At 42.0% G+C, this 18,099-nt stretch overlaps 1 protein-coding gene across 2 annotated transcripts in view; it reads right to left on the minus strand.

The window, feature by feature from the left end:
* The window catches only part of shisal1b (shisa like 1b), a gene marked incomplete at its 3' end in the record, with an annotated part of 54,130 nt that extends 36,287 nt beyond the window's left edge, over positions 1 to 17,843 (minus strand). For both annotated transcript variants that reach the window (XM_080761504.1, XM_080761503.1), the window contains exon 1: positions 17,772 to 17,843. The remainder of the gene's footprint in view (positions 1 to 17,771) is intronic.
* Between the last annotated feature and the right edge of the window lie 256 nt (positions 17,844 to 18,099).

Consider the following 18,099-nt stretch of genomic DNA (forward strand, 5'->3'; position numbering starts at 1 on the left):
CATTATAAGTCCATTGTGGATCCCCCCTTCTCTCTCTTAGCCAATTAATTACAGCCAGCCGCTATTTGGAAATTGTAGTCATTTTGATTATTTTTCAATTCATTTTTCAGCCCTATAATTGAGGTCTCATGTGCCAAGTTATCAGTACACCGGCTTTCAAATTAATCTTCATGAAGCAGTGGCACTATGACTCACATAGAGCAACTAGACTTGCACAGTATGGGGAACTTTGATATGGAGTGCCATGACAGTATAATATTATGTCCGGCATTGTTTGTTTGGATTCGATACCGTAGTCTGGGTTCAGTTCATTTTTCTTGGCTAGGTTCTAGGTCATCATCTACAGTAACTGAGATAATAGCTTCTATATCCATGGACAAACAGCCTGCCAGGAATGTCAGAAACGAAAGGCAAAAAAAAATGAGAGTGGAATAATGGAGTTTAAGCCTGGCCATAGCAGTTTGATCATCTACATTGTCTCCCAGGGTTTGTTTTGCTGGTGGTGATTCGGGGATCGAGGCTCCATGCATATTGCATACCTCTACTTTTACATCGTCTCTGGTCATTATTGTTTTATGGCCGGTGGGGATAGGTTTTTATCCCTCAGGTTCTGGTCAGACTGGACTGGACATGCATTTCCGTTTGGAGAATGTAGTGAATGTAGTCAGATAGGCCTGTGTTTCATAGTTTATGTCTCACTGCATGTCTGATAACACAATTTAACAATTCAAATAAAAGTATTAAATGCATGTTAAACAATACAAATTGTCGCCATTTGCCAAGCTCTGTGTTTATAGTGAAAATATCAGATCTACAAGCTCAGATTTGAGCTATTGTACAAAAATAGCAGGTCTACAAGTTCATTTTAGTTTATAAGACTAAGGAATTGCTGTATAATTATAATTATTATATTTATTTCTCCCGAACGCTGTTGTCTCCCTTGAAATAGAAATCTGAAGTTTAAAACTGTTGTCTGCATGCACGGCCAAAAGACAGCTAAGGTCACGTGACATTGGACCATGAAGAAAGAGGGCAAGCAAGGCTAACCCTTGGGCCTATATGTGCTCATGCATTAATTGGACTGTCACCTTCCTGCCTGCCATAGGCAGTGTGATTCAGTAGATCCTGTGATCTTCTGTGGCCAGATGTAATTTCCTGGGGTCTATTAGGACTATAGTAAATAATAAAAAAATAAATCATCAAAATATTTTGTAAAATAATACATATTTAGCCCCATGCTCGATTGCCCCCGCCCCCCTGTCAAAAACAGCTAAAATCCCTAAAACGAAAGAAAGCAGCAAATGAAAAAAGAATTACACTCATCTTTTACTTTCTCTAATAACAACCTAAAACATGAACCTTGGTTGAAAAAATTGATTAGTAAAGAAAGATACTGAGATATACAGAAGGGGGCAGTAATGCAACTATTAAGGATGCCAACTGCCTTAATACCCCACGAAGAAGAAGGATCTGTAAATCTGTGTTCCACTGAATCCCCCTTTCTGAAACCAGCTCCTCACCACTCGCCCTACAGTCACTTGCCCTCGATATGCACGTTCACACGAGCCTGCGCCATATTAATTGTCGTCCGAAACCAAGCAGCCTTGAGTGGAAGTGGCTTATAAAGAGCGAGTCTGTGCCGATCTAGACTCCTAGATTGCCTTGTGCAGCCCTGCTCTGTGTCCGCATGGAAACCGCAACCTACAATTGTAAGTAGCCTACCAACACAAATAAACAAACAGATAAATAACCTCCTCCTAAACAATCTTCATCTGATGCAGAATAGACAACGCTCCAACTGATGTTCACAAGGGCTCTTTATTTACCCCACGTGAAAAAACTATAAATGAAACCACACAAACAAAACAACTTTTAAGTTACACAATGATTTATAAACACCATGGACATGTCATTTTTGACAGTCACGCTGTATTTCCTTTTTCCATATTAATGAAAAACATACACGATGCAATGCAATATAACTGTACAACCAAAATAACAGGTAACACAATTGCATGATGGTAACCATGGCAATGAATGGTGTCTGTTTCCTGTTTCTGCACAAGGAGGGCGAGTGTTAATTTCCAAACTGTTTTTTATACCCAGCACCCTAATCAAGGGAACTTGATTCAGCTGGAGGGGCACTTCCTGACGAGGGAACCTCCCGAGAGCACTTCAAATCGAGGGACTGGTTTCAGAAAGGGCCTGGGTCTAGAGAGGAAAAGCCAGGCTCTGCATTCAGCCAGGCTTTATGATCCTGGCTTGATAAATCCACCCATTCTAAGCCTCGCTTGGCTTTAGTGGAATGGAATGAACCAGGCTGTACAGAACAGGATTTAACAAGCCTGGTTTTGGCTTAAATCCTGGATTAGTTCATCCAAGTTTCGTGAAACAGGCCCCTGAACTACGTAAACTGTGAGCAGCGGGCGTCCGGGAGATGAGGACAGCACTACTGAATGACGACGCCATTACCAAAAGACGACTGGGCCAGCTAGATGCTACATGAAAGGTAAGGTTTAAGCGCACTCGGTATCTCCTGGTCCAACAATAGTGGTTAGCGATAGCTTGGCCTGCTAAGCAGCATAATCACAAAGTGCATGCATGTGCATGGTGTGTTATCAAACAAACCCTAGAAAGGATATAAGCTGATCCATTATTGCATTAATGTGTTTTAAGGGAGCTCACACGCACTCATGTTTGTGATAGTACAATACACAAATAAACGTGAGATAAGTAATGAACACTTGAATGTTGGGATGTTGAAACTGCACTCTGCTGCCCACCAAAGCAAATTCCTAACATGTTAACATGTAATGGCAAATAAAGTCTTCTGATTCTGATTCTGATCTGAATCCAAAGAGAGGAATAGAGACTGTGCCACTGTGCCAAAGCCAAAAGTAGAACACTCAACATTGAAAATGGTTATGGGTTTGAAGAGGGATAAGGCAGTCTGTTTTTAAGAGGGTTATCTATCTTACTGGGGCCAAAGCCATCATGACTAAACCCAGTAATGGGTATCAGTAGGGCAGATGCATCAATCATGGTGAATCCAGAAAGACCTCCTAGCCCACACAGTGCGCACACCTAGAGGTCACGTAGGGCAAGGTTCCCGGATAGCACAACATGTCACTGCCAAAAGCACCTCGGATAAGTGTGAGGATCTTAAAACAACCTGGACTGTTCTGGATCCAAATGCTAATGGTGTTTTGGCAGGTGGTTTATAATTATATGGCCTGTTAGGAAACCTTTAGAAAAGTGAGGAGTTCTCTCTCTCGCTGGGTCGTTCCAGACGTGATTATTAGAAGTGTTGGGTGACGAGCCGTCATATTGGCCTCACACGTCATTACTCGCCATACTCGGACTATCCTTGGCTCTGACCCGCAGAGGTTGAACTCACTTTAGGTTTACATGAGGTGAGGGAAACTGCTGTAGCATAATAACTTCCTCTAAGGTCTACATGCTCTTTGCATGAGGATGTCGTCAGGATGCTCTTAAGAACTGCTCTTAAGAATCCTCTCAGTCTCAATCAATTTAAACCCTGTCAAATGTCTTCACTAGAAACATTGCTGATCCAGCTTGTAGATCTGCTATTTTCAGAAAATCTTTGCTTCGGAACAGGGACACAAGTGGAATAAGCTTTTAGACTTTCAGGATGAGGAGCCGGTTCGATCACTGTCACAAACTCTTTGTCGCTTCGTGTCAAAACTGTCCTTGAGCAAGACACTGAACCCCTAACTGGTGAGGGTGGTTCCTTGCATGGCAGCCCCCCGTCACTGTGTGAATGTACTTATTGCTTTGGATAAAGGGTGCTATAGAAATGCAGACTATTTACTTGAATGTGAAAAGTTGGGTGAAATGTTTATATTAACATTATGGATTTATTTATGTACTGTGTGTGGAAATGTGACTCATCTATTAGTCATTGTTTTAATAACTATGGCTATTTTAGCAACTTGTGTATTATGCATTAGCAGGTATATCGGGTACTATAAGACTGCCATGCATGCACAGTCACTCACAGACATGTTTGTGCATAATCGTTACTGTCGGGCAGAAACCTCCTATCGCCAAATTGTAGCTTTTGTGTGTGTCACACTTTAGTACTGTAGCAAAAATATCACATCTACAAGCTTTTGAGCTTGTGGTCGTATTTTTGAGCCCCTCCTATGCCCGGCAGCTTTGTGTGTGCGTGTGAATTTTAGCGATGATTTGACTGGCTGCGCAACCCATAGCGATGATTTGATTGGCTGAGCAAAGTACATATTAAGGATAAAAAGTGAAGATGCCGTTTGTAATTGGCCAGAATGTGATGATGCATGATGATAAGAGCACCCCTCACTTCACATGAGTGTGACATGAGTGTGATTTCTTCAATTCAAATTGTGAAACGTAACAGTTTTAGACATAGGCTACTATCTATATCGTTGTTGTCGGGAGGATTAGATTATTTATTTTATTGAACACCCTTTACCTCTGTGTTTAATATTAAAAATATTAAACCAATGAAAAGTAGTAAAAGTGCTTTGGACAAAACCTCTTAAATCCAATGGACCCTCAAACTGCCTGCTAAAGCAACCAACTCCACCACCTCTCCCATGGAAGTAACTGACAAGACTAACTGACAAGACAATATATAAAGTCATAACACCAACTTTGAGGCCTATTGCTTTGTTTTCAAAATATAAGCTTTTCTTCATTTTCTGAAAAATAAATATTTTTAATTTCCTGTAAAAATGAACATTTTGGAGTTAGGTGGTTTCTTCCCGAGAGCTCTCTGCTCCACCTAACTCCAAAATGTAATTTTTTTATGTGGTTTCCACCTGACGGGAACGATATACAGGTACAATACGTGTGTGTGCGCGCGCAGTGCACAGTACACACAGACACAAAGGTTCCTGTAATTTTCTCTCATGCCTTCCATTTGATTATTTGATGCAGCTGCCTCAGGAAACAAAAGCCCTGCTCTCTCATTGAAGCAACCCTTTTACATGTACGGCACTCCACCAGCTGCCTTGTCAATGTACATTCTGCTCATCTCTTATGCAGCATGAATGAAAGACTTGTACCTACTTTTTGGGGAATTCTATTCCCTATGCACATACAATGTGCCCACAGAGAGATGCCTGCAAGCTCTTAACTCTTTTTCATGGTGCATCTCAGCTTAAACTGCCATCCTTAACTTTTACGTCCTACTCTGGTTCCTGTGCAAGCTCCAAAGGTTCTACTGTAGAGCTATGATAAAATATTGAGGATGTAATGCTGTATGACCTTAGTGCAATACCGCTTTCCTACTATAGTGGTCCTAAAAAAATATAACGTTTTATTTACTTGAAAGCTTATATGCACTGCAGCCCCTTCTGAAATTTCCCTCATGATTTAAAAGTACAGTAAACACTAATGTTCTACAAATGGTTTTGGTTACTCAGTGATTTATTTCATTTAATTGAGGAATCTTCTCTCTAAGCTATAAAAGCTTGTTTTTGAGTGGCGCTTGCAGCCCCTCCTATATTCAGCGCCTATTAGTGTAGATTTTCATCTTACACAAACATTACATTCTCATTGACAATGAATGGACAATTTTACGTCATAGTGTCTGAGCATAGTGTCTATTTTACGTCATGATGATGTACAAGATAAGAGCGCCCCTCACTTCACACAGGTGTGATTTTTGAGTGGTGCAGACACTCCAAGGAACTGCCTCCTTTTTCCCTCTACTAAAAAACATCACCACCAACAATAGCCGATCTACATGCTCACATAGTCACATTATATTGTCTATTTTTGCTGGATTCATGTGGTTCTAACATTTTTATGATTAAATAAATTGCGGATTTGTCATGGCTGTTGTCCACAAGTTCAAACAAACCTGGCCTAAAAACATGCACGCCGTACAACTACTACTAAACTGTGCACACACCATACTTTGTCTTATTTTGTCTAAGCTTGTTTGGTTAATTAATCTCTTTCGTCATTGGCTCTGACTTTCTTAAGATTACTTTTTGCACGCTCAAAGCATATGTTCTAAACCATCGAGAAGAAAACAAATGTTTCCAAGAAGTAGACCATGCTGCTTCATTTTTATTAAATTGTTATGTTAACCACATTAACTTAAATATTTGTACTTTGGTAAATTTGGGCGTTGTTTTATTTCAGAATAGCGAAAGCTTGTGTAGTGCATTGTTGTTTTCCTCAAGAAGTACAGTATATTATATAATATACTGTACTGTAGTATAAATGTATTTTTGAGCCGTGCCTCCGCTCCATTACGCAGCTATGTGTGTCTGTATGTATGTGTACGTGAGCATGGAAAGCTGCGCCACGGTAACTCAGTCACTTCTCAACCGTTTTGGACGCGGGGCCGCTCGCCGGAACCGGCCCGGGCCCCCTGGGTGCGTTCCTGGGGGTCCTGATGTTGCCGGGACCCCCTCGCAGACCCCCACACGGTATAGTTAACATATTGAACCCTGGAACAGTCCCATGTCCAGTAGGGCTGGACGCAATAACCGCAATATCGGGGACTGGGGAGGCGTGCAGTTGCTGCGTGGTGTTGGAGCGGCTGGAAGTTGAACCAATTTCAATTCATCATGTTTGGCTCAGCAATCTATAGTTACTGTCCAGATGTTTTATCTACATTATGCTAAATCTCCTATCCACTGCATCAGTTTCTAGACATTGGAAGTGCAATGTCTCGAACCCCCCCCCCCCCTTGTCACTTCCACAAGGTCCTTTGATCTGTACCCAAGAGCTCCTCTGAGCTCTGTGGGGTTGAGGCAAAGTGACAGGGGCTCCTTGGAACCTCCTGCTCTGGCTTGTAATCGGCAGACGGTGTCAGACATCGTCTCATGATCTCTGCCATCTACACCCAAATAAAATAGAAACCTCAGTGCACATTTGCTTGATAGTTGATAGTTGATTGTTTGATAGAGAGAAAATAACATCCTTCCTTCTGTTATGGCACAAGTATGAACTGAGCAAATCTACACCATTCTATGTCAATAAAGTAGTACAAGCTCTGTCATGTCACTCTAGCAAAGTGATTGATCTGTGTCTGTCTGCCTATATAATATAGTCAGGGGATATTAATAAAATCTGGGAATACATTTCTTACCAAGAATTTTCTTCCCCAATGTGTTTGTAAGGGTGTCTACTAACATATCCCATTGGTTTATATTCAACCACCCTAGGTCATATAGCTTTAAGTAGCATGTGACATGTCAAACTAGGGGGTTTACATGATTCTGAAGCCATTCCAAGCATTAGTTTTATTAGTTTAGCCCAAGGAGTGTTTTCTGTGCAAAACTAATGCTTGGATAGATAGATGGATAGATAGATAGAGTTTTAATTAAAGTGTCCTACATCATAAAATGACCAGCCCGCACAGGCTTACAAGACACAACATTTTACATACAGTACACAGTGTTACATCATAAACAAAATACATACAGTTACTTATGGATACATCGTTCTCCACTGCCATGCCTTCTCTATGAATTCCTAAAACAAAAACTTCATTGCTGAACAACTAATTTAACATAAAACATTCAGACATCCAAAACAAATTTGGATTCTTATTTTCTTAAATCATGGTATAGTGGACAGTAGAAAACAAAATTAAACTCATCCTCTACAACTCCCAGGTCACAAAGAACACACAGTCGCTGCTCCTAAGGAATGCCAGTGTATCTGCCCACCTCAACTGCCAGAACTTCTTGGAATGGATTCAGAATCATGAAAACCTCCTAGTTTGGCCATAGACCCCCTAGTTTTTCGTGCAAAACTAATGCTTTGGATGGATTCAGAATCATGAAAATATTCCCTGACTAATAGCCCTCATTTGCCGGTCTCCGGGCTCCCAAATGACAAATGTTAACGCCCTCCCCCCACAAATTCTGCTGGGCCTTATAGAGACTGTGTGTGCGCGTGTGTGCGTGCGTCTTCCCAGAACTACTCTCGCAAACCACTGGCCCGATCAGCACCAAAAGTCTTGTACAAAACTTTAGTTTTATACCTTTTGAAATATTTAACTTTAAATTCATAATGGCCTTTGATCGGACTGGAACATTTGGAGTTTGGAGTCATGCATCATAGATGACTGACATCACAGACGTGGCCACGTGAGGTCTCAGAACGTTGTGTTCGAGCTACAACGTTTTGTTCGAGCCACAACGTTCCCACGTGGAACCCGAGATCCAAATGATCCGCTTTAGTTCTTGCCACATGAATGAATTATTCACCTTTCCCTGCATGGGTCAATGGGCCAAGACAAGATGTCCTGATGGCTTTACAATGTTCAAACCAGAACCAGAGAGAATCACATTCTGTGCCTGAGTTCAAGCAAATGAACAAACCGTCTCTGACAGTATACTTTATAACACACCCTGATATCATAGACTATTATGCTCTTTTGTCCCCTTTTTTGATAACTTATATGTGACCAGATTTTACTCAGAGCCATCGCGCAAATTCCAGCTTTTCACCAGAGGAGAAAAACTTTTTTATTTTATTTTTTCAAAATGAGTTAATAGTACAGGCAGACTCTTCACTTAGAGCATGTCTGAACTAAGTGTCAGAGCTGAAATCGACATGTAAATATGAAATAAATGCTTAAACATGTAGCTAGGTGTAATGTTAGAGACCACAGAAGTGAACCTTTCAAGCCTGTTTTCTCAACTCGCTGTTTTCTGCAAGACATTACTCTATAAGCCATATCTCCAAAACTCGTGGGTCAAACTGAACAACCAATACGTCAATTTGAAGCTATGATTCCCTGCTTCCATATTATGCCATGAGAAAACGGAAATTCAAAAAAGTCCAATGGCAGTCCCTCAGTCAAATTTGGTCACATGTTGACATACCCCATGCCAATTAAGACCTGCATGTGGCTGTGCTGTACAATGGTGCCTTTATCATTATATAGGACATGTAACAGTGATGTATGAGGTGGTGGTGTCGGGTCAATACACACACACACACACACACACACACACACACACACACACACACACACACACACACACACACACACACACACACACACACACACACACACACACACACACACACACACACACACACAGAGAGAGAGAGGTCAGGTCACATACTGTCCAGCTATTGATTTGGATAAGGTCGCACTCCCAGGGTCACAGTTCAGCAAATGAGTTTCGACAGGTTGCTGTGCAAAGAGGACTCGCACTGTATGTCAGTGGAGCATTAAACACAACTGTAGCCTATAAATCCACTGTATGTCAGTGGAGCATTAAACACAACTGTAGCCTATAAATCCCGCAGGGTTATCCCCCTGACCCCCTGACATTGATTTAAAATGTCTTCAATATTTTGAACATATAAACGGCGGCCCCATTAAGACTGGGAAATATCATTCTAATAGGATTAGAATAATGACATCATCATAAAACAGTGCATACTGTATATGAATAACACCACAGACATTTTTTTTATTTCAACTAAACGCAAGAGTGAAGATGGGTTAACTTAATATTCAGCATACCCTGTGGGATGGGTGTGATTTCAACTGCATGTCGTTGATTTTATTATTCCTCAAGCCTCTCATCTCACAAAGCTGAACAAAGGGGAGATCGGCCCTACTGTTTGATGCCAGAGAGAGAGAGAGAGAGAGAGAGAGAGCTGAACATAAAGGAGAGGCGCGAGGTTGGGATTTAGAGTTTAAGAGAGGGAGAGAATCGGTGAAGAGAAAGCAAGACACGCACGCTCTTGAAGAAGAGCGTGTGTGCATGGGTGTGCCTGTACTGTATACATGTGTTTGTGTGTGCATGGGTGTGCCTGTACTGCATACATGTGTTTGTGTGTGCATGGGTGTGCGTGTACTGTATACATGTGTTTGTGTGTGCATGGGTGTGCGTGTACTGTATACATGTGTTTGTGTGTGCATGGGTGTACTGTACATGTGTTTGTGTGTGCATGGGTGTGCGTGTACTGTACATGTGTTTGTGTGTGCATGGGTGTGAGTGTACTGTACACATGTGTTTGTGTGTGCATGGGTGTGCGTGTACTGTACATGTGTTTGTGTGTGCATGGGTGTGCGTGTACTGTACATGCGTTTGTGTGTGGATGCGTGTAAACCAATCTGGTCAGTTACATGTATAGCCGGTGATGCTGCATGTGTACTGTACATACTGTACTGGACTGTCACGATTACAAATTTAAGCTGACAATTATTTGTCACACAAATTATTGCGATTAACGACACTCAACATTGAAATGTGAATGCAATTTTAATTTCCGTTTGGTCTTTAGGCTTCATTATCAGAAACTGCACAGGGCAGGGCAGAACAATTCTGACTATTAAAAACAAAGAACTGAATATGCATTGTTTTTAGGTAGACTATGAAGCACTTATTTATTCTAGGATTGTATGTTCTATGTTCCTTTTCTCACCCGTCCCTCCCTTTTTTAACGCTGACCCTTGGAGCTGCGCTCCAAGATTTCCTATGCACTTGTGCAAATGGAAAAGTCTATTCTATTCTATTCATTATGCAAGAATAATTGCGATGATCTCAAAATAATTGCCATTAGGCGATTATGTAATTATTGTGACGGGCCTAGTCTCTCAGCATGCTGCCCATAGTTGATCATCTGCTCAGTGGAATTGGATACAGAGGGGGAGCTGGCACCAGACACACCGATGACGTCCTCATCAAGGAGGACGCCCGGGAAACCGGCGATGACTGACGAAACCATGATGACTCTCACACAGAACAGTCATTACCCTGAAAACCCATCATTTCCTGCATTAACCAATTTAGGCCTGACGTCGAAATTCAAAAAATGTCAAAAATTATATGTAATTTGGCCGTCAACCCATCTGAAAATATGTTGTTCCAGGAACCTCTCAGAAGCAAAGATTTGAGTTAAAGACGTTCGCTCTGAGAGAATATAATTATATTCAAAGATTTGCGTCACATTTTCACGATCTTTCAAAAATAGCAGACCTACAAGCTCGTACGCTGAAGTATAACATAATGCTATAAACACCAAATGGGGTTCCCGTCCAGAATGGATTAATTCCACTCAGAGAGCGTATAAAAGGAACTGAATGGACCCGTAGGGGTCCATTTGATTCCACTTGTGTTATAGATTGATGAATTAACACGTTTTACAGACCATTTTACACTCTAATTAATTCAATTTAAGCCTAAAGGTATAGTAAGTGGTATTTTCTTATATAAAAGGTGTATTGTTAAAATGTTAAAGTTCTATTCTGATCATATTCAGAGTGTTTGTTCAGTCAAGGTTCCCCCGTCTCTCCATCTCTTTAATAAACAGAACATATTTTCAGGAGGGTTGCCAACTTCCCAATTTCATTTTATCAGGAAAGAGTACCAATATTAGCTTCAGTTTTTAGTTTCCATTTCAATTTAGTCTGCTCTTTTCTTTGTGTCATCACTTCCAATTTCACTTGTATACTGTATGAGTTATCTCTCCCCTGATTAGATAAAAATGGTATCCCGAACCCAAAATGCATTACTTGTTTACTAGAGAGCTGGAGAGATTGGGGGAGACCCCTGTTAACACTATCACATCAGAATAGAGCTATTTAACACTTTTAACCAAATAAACTTACCACACCTTTAATGCTACTGTAGGACTGGGCAATATGGATACAATCAAATATCATGAACTAATACTTTGATGATGATTATTGTGCGGATACAAAATATGTACACCGTGAGATTGTGTAACCATGAATGCCTATAACATAGGAATTAATATTAAGCTATTTTTCTTTCCCTGCTTTATCATATTATAATAACTAAGCAAGAGGCAAATAACTACAGCTATAACAGTCAGTTAAGTTAAGAAAGGTACATAACTTTACTGTAATGCAGTAGAGTAAAACCAGGAAGAGACAAAAGTATTACCATAAACCAAATCCTAGATGTAATCTATGCCAGTCCAAATTAACACTGGATATTTCTACAGTATAGGCACTAGGCCCAACCATATGCATAATCCATCATTTGTACACACATGCATGCACATGCATGGATGACTGGTCACACATACTGCAGATACATACTGAATGCATGCATGGATGTTTGTACACTATGTGATTGTGCACACAGACTTCCCTTCTCATAAGACTATTTTCTTTTCTCTGTTCTGCGTGTGCATGATTGATCACCCACACATACAACTTATCTCTCCGCATTTCTGATGCTGTCAGGCAGTAACCTAGCTTATACAAGATCTCCATCTTTTCTTTTTCTTTTTTGTTTGTTTTTTTGTTTTGTTTTTATATTTTGTCTGTCGTGCAAATAAAGTAGCCAAATATATTGTCTATAGACAAGAAACACCAGGTTTTATAAATATTTAACCAATGAACAGTATTTACAAGAGCTTGTGACCAAATAATAACATTGCATCCATTGCAACATGGGTCCTATTTTCTAGAATTCCTGGAAAGTAACGGTTTCTGCTCCACAGTGACGATATGCATGTGGAAATGAAGACCCTTGGGTGCATGCACATGGACGGGACATAGCCCACCCAGTAGAGCCCAAACCAGACCTACCCAGTAGAGCCCAAACCAGACCCACCCAGTAGAGCTCTGCAGACCAGAACCCACCCAGTAGAGCACAGACCAGAACCCACCCATTAGAGCCCAAACCAGACCCACCCAGTAGAGCCCTGCAGAACAGAACCCACCCAGTAGAGCCCTGCAGAACAGAACCCACCCAGTAGAGCCCTGCAGAACAGAACCCACCCAGTAGAGCCCTGCAGAACAGAACCCACCCATTAGAGCCCAGACCAGAACCCACCCAGTAGAGCCCTGCAGAACAGAACCCACCCAGTAGAGCCCTGCAGAACAGAACGCACCCATTAGAGCCCAGACCAGAACCCACCCAGTAGAGCCCTGCAGAACAGAACCCACCCATTAGAGCCCAGACCAGAACCCACCCAGTAGAGCCCTGCAGAACAGAACGCACCCATTAGAGCCCAGACCAGAACCCACCCAGTAGAGCCCTGCAGACCAGAACCCACCCAGATGATGTCACGATAGATGTCACTAGCCTCGGGACCGCAGGCATTTTAAGGTGACTCCACACCAAACAGTCTTGTTCAGACTAGTCAAAGACTACTTCAAACTGTCAGATTGCAACAGACTAGCATTTTTAATCAGCACAAACCAGTCGGCACAAACCAGTTTTCCCCCATGCAAATGAGCCTTTAGCGTTGGTTTGCAGTGTTTACAGTTCCGCTTATTCTAAGCAACTTTGGGCTCGTTTTCCTGTAACATAGCGTGTTACAGGAAAGTGTATAGTTGCTTATTTGGGCTTGCTTTCATGATTATTTTAGAAAATATCTGTAATACGGCTCAAGTGGTGAAACTGGTTGCTTCTTTTGGGCTTGTTTTCATAGACCTGGTCGCTTGTTTCACTCACAGAATCATATATTGAGTTCTGGCATTTTCTTCTTTCTATATAATGTATCTTGTTCACACTACATGAGTAGTCAGCCCTGAAACATGACAAGCAGACTAGAGGTCCACTCTACAGTGGAGTATATTTCATTCCAGAACATGATTTTCTATTCTCTACCTATCGGGTCGCAACACGAGTCGGCTAAGCAAACTTCGCAACGTTTGACACGCCAACTCACTCGCTTTAGCTCGCTAGCTGGTATCTCACGTGGCTCTGAAAGAATATTATATATATTCAAAGATTTGCGCCACATTTTCACAATTTTCTTTTTTTTTGCAGATCTACAAGCTCATAGCGTGGCACTCGGTACCGTGCTATGAGCTTGTAGATCTGCTATTTTTCAATAGCTAAAGTATAACATAACGCTTAAACATTTGAAAACCTGAAATGGGACATTCTGCATAATGAGTACTTTCCACTTTTGGTACAGTATACCTTTACTTGCAACAAAGTACTTCTACATTGCATTATTGATATAGGCTACTTTTACTTGACTGAACAATACCATGTAAGCATAAACTGCATTTAAATGGGTTGCTTATTATATACAGCACTTTTTCATAGCTTAATATTATAGGATAACATCCAGGAATGAGGCCATTTCTAAGTAAAGCCTCAGTTGATAGTAATTATGTATTATTACAGAACAAATACTGCATGCGAGCGATGTAGGCTGTTTATCTAAGCAGTTTTTCTATACTTGCCCTTTAATGGGAACCCTGTTTAAAAAAAGGATTTCTCGACTCAAACACAATTTGTGGACTGCTGTTGTAATGGTTATTTCCTCCTATTACAGTAGGTGGTTAACTTATTAGCAAAAACAAAATCGCACCCATGTGAACTGAGTGGTGCAACTCCCCTCTCTCTCTCCCCCCACCTCCCCTCCTCTCTCTCTCTCTCTCTCTCTCTCTCTCTCTCTCTCTCTCATTAGCAGGCAACAGTGCAGCACTGTCTCTCTCTCTCTCTGTTTCTGGCACAACAGCGCCCCTACTGGTACTCATAGTCATACTGGTGCTCATTAACATCACATAGGTAGGTGAACCAACACATAGGTGAACACGGACATTGCTGTTCCTTGGAGTGTAAAAAAAAACACCCAGTGAAAGGTGTAGTATGAAAGAAATAAACATATTCCTGACATGATGAAATATCTAATATTCTTCAGTTCCACTCCTCTGAGTTGCTCCTTGAGATTCAGGTGCCTCTCTGCCAGATCCCATCCACATCTGGTGCTGTCAGACACTCCTACATTTACGACACCTCTAGTTTGATCATCTGCTCTGCATTTGAAATGCACCTCACTCAAAACTTCCACCTCGAGAGCTCCTGCCAAGTGGCTGGGCACGATGCTGTTCACTGCTCCACCCTCCCTTGGTGGGTGGGTGGGTGTGTGTGTGTGTGTGTGTGTGTGTGTGTGTGTGTGTGTGTGTGTGTGTGTGTGTGTGCGCGTGCACAGTGAGCGCACACATGCTTGCCTGGGCATGAGCGTGCACACACAAGAAGACACTGTACGTGTCAGAGAGAGAGAGAGAGAGCGTATGAGAGATTCTCCACGAGTGTGTACGTATGTACGTACAAGCCCCGATCAAACCTGTGCGTGAGCTTGTGGGATGTGAATGTATCTGTGCACGTATACATGTGCGTGTTTAGTGCTCTGCACACATGTGTGTAGTAGGTGTTTGTGCATCTGCCCCAGAGCCTGTTTGTGTGCGGCCTGAAAGTGTGTGTGTCGACGTTGTCACCCTCTCACGGTCAGTGACTCTTCCCACTGATGTCAACACGATGCTGATGGGGCTGCCATGGCTGTGATGGCTATGTGTGTGTTTGTGCCTGACAAGGTGACACTGGCCACAGTACCCTCCCTAAAGACAAAATGACTGATGATGTTCAACCCTGCCCTACTTCATACTTGCAGGCAGTTCGTTGAAAAATATTCCTACATTTTCTAAATATAGTGGAAATACAGTAGCAGATCTACATTAGCCAATGTACATTGGCTATTTCTACCATTTTTTTAAAATATATTTTTAAAGAATAAATGATTAAATATAGCCTATTTAGGCCATAGCACATTATTTATTATATGATTATTGGTACCGGTCATCGTCAGTCATTTCTTTGTATTGAAGTTATTTGTTTTATCTGCCCCGTTACATTTTTGCTTAAACATTAATGTAATTAATGTAATTTTTATTTATATGTTCCAACGTCCAATAAGAAACATCACAATTATTTTTAATATATAATAAGTATAATGTCATGATCTTGTCAGCCCTAAGTTCCTCAATGGCGACAGTGATTAGGGCAATAAGTGGCTGTGTGTATTCACACGTGATGCACAGACTAAACAAAGAAGTCAAAAACAAGACGTTAAAATAAAAGATCACAGATATACTAGTCCAATGTTTATCATGGCACGTTTTAAAGGCTGAGCTTGGCTTTTGTATAAACAAACTCTTTGGTAGGTAAGCCTTTACTTCATTGTTAGATCAAATTAAATTACTACTAGTATAGTAGTATAATTTCCTTCTGGAATACCAAAGTGGCAAATAGTGTGGCTATGAGCATGGTATTAAACGTGTCAAAACATGCATATTTTGAAGAATAATCACCACACGTGCCTCTGTGTGTTTACACGAAAACATAATGAATTCTGTTCCAGCTGAGCTCTGCCTGTCTCCTTGTTTAATACATTCTTAATCAAACTGGCCCCCCCACCGTGATTCTCATGAGTGCTTCACGGCTCATCAATTCACTTTGGCCTTATGTCAGGGGTCTGTGCCACCAGGACCCCAGAGGCACCGAACCAAAAGCTTTTCCAAGCCACATCCATGCTGTAGCATTTGCTGAAACGTAATGTCAGATGCGTTGTGAAAACCAGAGAGCAGTTGTAGGCCTTCATTGGTCCCGAGGGGACTTTTTGTCATATTTAAAGACAGAAAACGCACATGGACCACAAAGACGCTCCCTCATTACACAAATTGCACAAGAGTTGATCCTTTCATGATGTCAATTACACAGTTATTTGTCTATGAACTATACAAAACTAGAATGCTATAATGGTAGGCTTTTATTAAAAAAAACAATATGTATCCGGTAGCTGTCCTACCTAGTCTGAGATGCACCAGAATAGCCTGCCACAGGCTTGAGGAGCGGTTGGAACTCTCTTTTGCATGTATGTTTGGTTTGAAGCCCACTTTGTGGTCATTATATGAAGACTCACTACTGTGTTAATGTGCATTAACACTAATGGACTTGTTCCCTCCAAACCATTCTGGAGGGAATCCTCGTCACTCGTACACAAGCACGTGTACACATACTGGTCACATATAATATGCACACAAAGTGTAGTATACGTGCACACAAGTACAGACACACGCGCGCGCACACAAGCGCCTCTGGCAATGTTCAGACTTGCACAAAGCCAGAAAAAAGCTGGCAAGGGAAGCCCATCAGGCAGTTTTAACTCTCACACTGAGATGTGTGAATTCTAATAATTATTCTGTGAGAACGGTGCTTTCATCATGTGACTCCCCCCCGAGCCTTTCATGTGCCGCCGTGCATCTCCCACACGCCCGTCTCCAAGTTACCATCGCTGGTGTCTGCTGCCAATCCGGCTTAATTGCCTCCCATGTAAAAGACGGTGCCGGGGGAGCACAGTGCGCGCCGGGGGAGTGCAGTGCGCGCCGTGCCCGTGCGCACCGCCCGCCCGCCCGCGCTGTTCCCGCGCGGCTCCCTCAGCACTATATACCTTTGCTGGAGGACAGCGACGTGTACTCCACCTGAATGTATCTCACAGTCACCCCTGATGATGTCAGCCCCAGAAGGGAACCTAAAACCCATCCCACAGCCGCCCAGCATGCCAGACACAAAAGATAAATGTCCCTCCGATGTATATAATACATTCCCAATTATGATTCATGATGATTATTTTTATGTATTTGATGTATTACCATGTTTTTGTTCTTGCTTACGGCAAGTCGCTCTGGATTAAGAGTGTCTGATAAATGCCTAACATGCAGGATTTATAAATATTCCATTTGAAGTAAAAGAGACTTTTTATTTAATTTGGAGATTGGATTACTGAATCAGGCCCCTGCCTGATCCAGAAATCTATCTAATGGGACGATTCCAAGTCCCAATTAACAACAAAAAAGGAGATAAACTATACAAACATGACAGGGAAGTAGCTGGGATTCATACTAATCCCTTGTTTACTTCATGCCAAAGTGAGGGAGAACAGAGCAGTAGAGTAGAGCACAAATAGACGTGTTTGTTTTAAAAGATGAAAGAGCTTCTGCCACTAACCTTGCTGTCAAGCCTGGACCAAACGGATGTCGCTCCTCGTTCACTCTTCCTTTGTTACTGCAGCTCCACGCAAATAAATAGATCCCCCCCCTCCCTCATCCCCGGGAACAGGTCGCGGTCATGAGGGAGACAGTTGCACCAGCAGCGAGGAAGAAAAGAGACACACTCTCTGCCACAAGTCCCTGGCACTGTGTCCAAACCCTCAGCGCTCAGTGACTGAGAGAGGGAGAGGGAGGGAGAGAGAGATGGAGTGAGTGAGGGAGGGAGGGAGGGAGTGAGAGGGAAAAAGATGAAGCGATACGAGAGAGAAAGAGAGAGAGAGACAGAG

Source organism: Protomyctophum bolini, assembly GCF_963924005.1.
Source record: "Protomyctophum bolini genome assembly, chromosome: 4".
In the NCBI taxonomy this organism is placed as follows: domain Eukaryota; kingdom Metazoa; phylum Chordata; class Actinopteri; order Myctophiformes; family Myctophidae; genus Protomyctophum; species Protomyctophum bolini.